The sequence below is a fragment of the Macrobrachium nipponense genome, chromosome 37, assembly GCF_015104395.2.
Source record: "Macrobrachium nipponense isolate FS-2020 chromosome 37, ASM1510439v2, whole genome shotgun sequence".
Classification (NCBI taxonomy): domain Eukaryota; kingdom Metazoa; phylum Arthropoda; class Malacostraca; order Decapoda; family Palaemonidae; genus Macrobrachium; species Macrobrachium nipponense.
Window position 1 is genome coordinate 24,436,828 of NC_061097.1, and position 5,000 is coordinate 24,441,827.

Here is a 5,000-nt window from a genome sequence, read left to right on the forward strand (position 1 = left end):
ATATATATATATATATATACTATATATATATATATATATATATATATATATATAAATATATATAATATATATATATATATATATATATATATATATATATGTATATATATATATATATATATATATATATATAATATATATATATATCATTAAGCTACAAATGTCCTTCAATATCCAATTCGCTCTACCTCGGTTAACATATATGGAAAATATATTATTTCCGAGGTAGAGCGATTTCGATAATAAAGGACATTTGTAGCTTAGTGCGTGTATATGAATCACGGTGATGTGATAAGAATTCATATATATATATATATATATATATATATATATATATATATATATTTCATATGTATATATATATATATATATATATATTTGCTCGAATATTAGGACACAAATCCTCTTAATATCGAATTCATATTATCATGGGAATAACTTGCACCTAAAGGGAATTATGTTTGATAAGTGCATCTACCCTGTCCAGGATTCGAACGTATATCTATGCCTTTTGGGTTGCACGCAGAGATGAATGTGACTTTCCCATTCAGCCATCAATAGAAATGACAGATGATTTTAAATCAGCTGTACAAATCCTCGTCGAAATCAGGCACTGTACTTAGAATCGAAATAAACTCGTCTCCACCTTAATATCTGAGTTCAAGTTTGAAACAAGAGGCCACTTATGACCTTTTTTTTCAAGCTTTCAAATATTAAGACCCAAATTAACTCTTAAACAACTACCCAAGTTCCATGACAATGTTGACGATTTGTTGAAAATCTTGGATTAAAGAAAACATGAAAATATTCTCTTAACAAAATGTAAACTTTCTTGCAGAGACCAACTTAAAGCTCCTGACTGTCTAAGAAGGACAAGAAACCATCTCTTTTTCTGGCGTGAATTTTTGTAAGATGTTATTTGCTTCGACATCTTTAGCTATAGCAGCCCAAAGATTAATCTTATACCTTTACCTGGTGTCAGTGGTCGATTGCATTGGTGTATCTGAGGAAGTGAAGGCAAAGAGAAGTTCGATGATCAAACGGGTACCAGAATAAAAGTTGCGAATGAAAAGATGCTGTCTGGAGAGAGTTCTTTGTTGACAGACTGATGGTTGCGAAGATCTGTTGAATTTAAAGGCTGAGGGAATCTAATGCGTACAGGGCACCAAGTGAGGTGTAATGATGGTATAACCCCCCTCCCCCTCTACGGGGGATGCAAGTGTGTAAGGAATACGTGTATATTTAGAAATAAAAGGGATGAAAGGCGAAAAACTTACGTATTTGGAAATGTCAAAATGTATATGTGAGCACAAAATGCTCTTGAGATCCATAACTAATTCATGTAAATCCAGTGTATAAAATGAGGAGTTTTCATTATTTTTTTTTTCTTGCAGGAAAACTTAAACTTGTGGGATAGGAGCTTAGAACATCTTAGAAATCGCAGGTATTTATAGCGTCATAGTGCTCTGTTCTTTGATCATTTGTTAAAAAAAAGAGAGAAAAATTACACCTTCGATCACCTGTATATCATACCATAAAGTCATGTGTTTACACGTATTTTATATTGGGATTTCTTTCTCACAAGTCTTCCAGTACAGGGCAGTATATGTTTACATTGCGAAGTCTACCAAAATACCGAATTTCAACGGAAAATAACTGCTTTCAAAAACGAGAGTATTTGATAAGCGTCAATCGTAGTTTCCTATATGGCTCCCGTCACTTTTCGTCCTAGAACCTTTCACTTTCCTGCCATAAACAGGGTACACAACATCTAAATAGGGAGCAATATCCATAAACGATTTTAGAACCAGTAAGCACAGCAAAAGCCATTAATGCTCTGTCATGTGCTACCATTATTGAGGAACCAGAATCAGGTTTTATGTCCAATGCGTGCTTCAAGCGGAGGCTGTAACATTGAATTGAGGGGCTGTACCATCACGCGTCATACGATGATTTCCCCGTATTTATAATTTATACACATCGGGCTACAAATGTCCTTTAAAATCTCATTCGCTCTTCCTCGGAATTAATATATTTTCGTATATGTTAACCGAATGGGATTTTTTTTTTAGTCGATACGAAATTCCCCTTCCGTTAACTTATGTGAAAATATATTAAATTCCGACGTAGAGCTAATTAGGTATTTAAAAAAATACATTTGTAGCTCCATGTATGTATATCAATCACGGTATTATGATATGACTTATAATATATATATATATATATATTATATATGTGTGTGTGTGTGCGTGTCTGTGTATTATATATATATATATATATATATATATATATATATATATATATATATATATATATATATATATATATATATCCCATACACCGTAGCATTTTGATAATAGGTACACTGTGGCCGGAGCAATGCGAGTGAAATGCCACATTATTTTTTTTTCGCAGAAAATAAAAAAAAAACATGTAATTATTCAGAGAATATTATCTCGAATATCGATCACTTGGAACTTTATTTTGTACGTCATGAGTATGGGGATGATTAAATACCTCTGCCCTTAACGGATTCTTTCAAGCTGTATTTGAAATTGAACTGGGAATAATGATGATAAGTTTTTGCCTTGAACTGAGAATCGTTTATTTCTGGAACAACTCGTAGTCTTCAGGAGTTTCGTTGCCATATGCAGATACCTATCTAATCATAAAACTCATATAGTAAGTCAATTGTAAATATTCCCTGTAAATACATTAACTTTTGCTCTGAAGGGGAGTTTAATATCATCCATCACTTCTGGCTAAAAATTTTTCAAGAAATCGTTGTCAGCCCCACCCAACCCCCGTGCTGACCGTCTCATCCTTGTAGACTGTATATGCAATTTAGCCCAAAGGCCAAGCACTGGGACCTATGAGGTCATTCAGCACTGACACGGAAATTGACAGTAATAGGTTGGAAAGGAGTAACAGGAGGAAAATCTCGTGATTGCACTGTGACGTACTGTTAGTAGAGGGCGGAAAGTAAGATGCAAGAAAGAGAATATGAACGGAGGTACAGTAAAAGAAACGAAAGGAGTTGCAGCTAGGGGGCGACGGGACGCTGCAAAGAACCTTATGTAATGCCTGCCGTGCTCCGCATGAGGTGCACTGACGGCGCTATCCCCCTACCTGGGTCTCATCCATATACGTAAACCTTCAAGTATCCGTGAAGAATAACATTTATTTTTAATTCTATTTTTTTTTTAATTTTTTAGTTTTTTTATTTATTATTATTATTATTTTTTTTTTTTTTCTATCACAGTCCTCCAATTCGACTGGGTGGTATTTATAGTGTGGGGTTCCGGGTTGCATCCTGCCTCCTTAGGAGTCCATCACTTTTCTTACTATGTGTGCCGTTTCTAGGATCACACTCTTCTGCATGAGGCCCGGAGCTACTTCAGCCTCTAGTTTTTCCAGATTCCTTTTCAGGGATCTTGGGATCGTGCCTAGTGCTCCTATGATTATGGGTACGATTTCCACTGGCATATCCCATATCCTTCTTATTTCTATTTTCAGATCTTGATACTTATCCATATTTTCCCTCTCTTTCTCTTCAACTCTGGTGTCCCATGGTATTGCGACATCAATGAGTGATACTTTCTTCTTGACTTTGTCAATCAACGTCACGTCTGGTCTGTTTGCACGTATCACCCTATCCGTTCTGATACCATAGTCCCAGAGGATCTTTGCCTGATCGTTTTCTATCACTCCTTCAGGTTGGTGCTTGTACCACTTATTACTGCAAGGTAGCTGATGTTTCTTGCACAGGCTCCAGTGGAGGGCTTTTGCCACTGAATCATGCCTCTTTTTGTACTGGTTCTGTGCAAGTGCCGGGTATTCACTTGCTATGTGGTTTATGGTCTCATTTTTCGTATTGCACTTCCTACATATGGGAGAGATGTTATTTCCGTCTATCATACTTTGAACATATCTGGTTCTTAGGGCCTGATCTTGTGCCGCGGTTATCATTCCTTCAGTTTCCTTCTTTAGCTCTCCCCTCTGTAGCCATTGCCAATTGTCATCGCTGGCTAGTTCTTTAGTCTGTCTCATGTATTGTCCGTGCATTGGTTTGTTGTGCCAGTCCTCTGTTCTTTCTGTCTTTCTCCTGTCTCTGTATATTTCTGGGTCTTCGTCTACTTTTATTAGTCCTTCTTCCCATGCACTCTTTATTATTATTATTATTATTATTATTATTATTATTATTATATTCTTTATTACTTTTTATCTTTATTCTTTATTTTTATTTTTATTTGTGTTATTTTTAATTTTATTTTCATTATTATAGTTTACCTATAAAAAAAGTGCTAGATTTATGGTCTTCTTAACGATAATGCGTTATAGAATAAGCTTTAAAGACCTCAACTCCCTCACGGTTTTCATGGACATTTACCCTGTACGTAATTTTTTTATATACACTTTCGTCGTTTTTAAAATTATCTCAGTCTTTAGTCAATTACAAGAATATGATTTGTCAACTCGTAATACAGAACTTTATCTTTAGACAATACCAAGTAATGATTTGTCAACTCGTATCACAGAACTTAATCAATCAGCTCATTTGCTGGACTGGTTTTGGTGAGGAACGTTCACTTCGGTATCTGCAGTCGTAACTCGATTATTATTAGTATCAATAAATAATTAATTAAAGAGACAAGCTGTGATGATGATCGTCACTCATTGAAACGATATTATAGCCTCTGTGTTGACGTTAAACTGTAGGAACTACTAAAGGTTCTTTGCAGCGTCCCTTCGTCCCCTAGCTGAAACCCCTTTCATTCCTTTTACTGCACCTCCGTTCATATTCTCTTTCTTCTGTCTTACTATCCAGCCTCTCCTAGCAACTGCGATGTTGTCCTCCTGTTACACCTTTCAGACCTACCTACTCTCAATTTCCTTTCCAGCCGCTGTATGACCTGATAGGTCCCAGTGCTTGGCCTTTGGCCTAAACTCTATATTCCATTCCATTCCTCTGTCTTAACAAGTACCTCGACTCAGCCAGC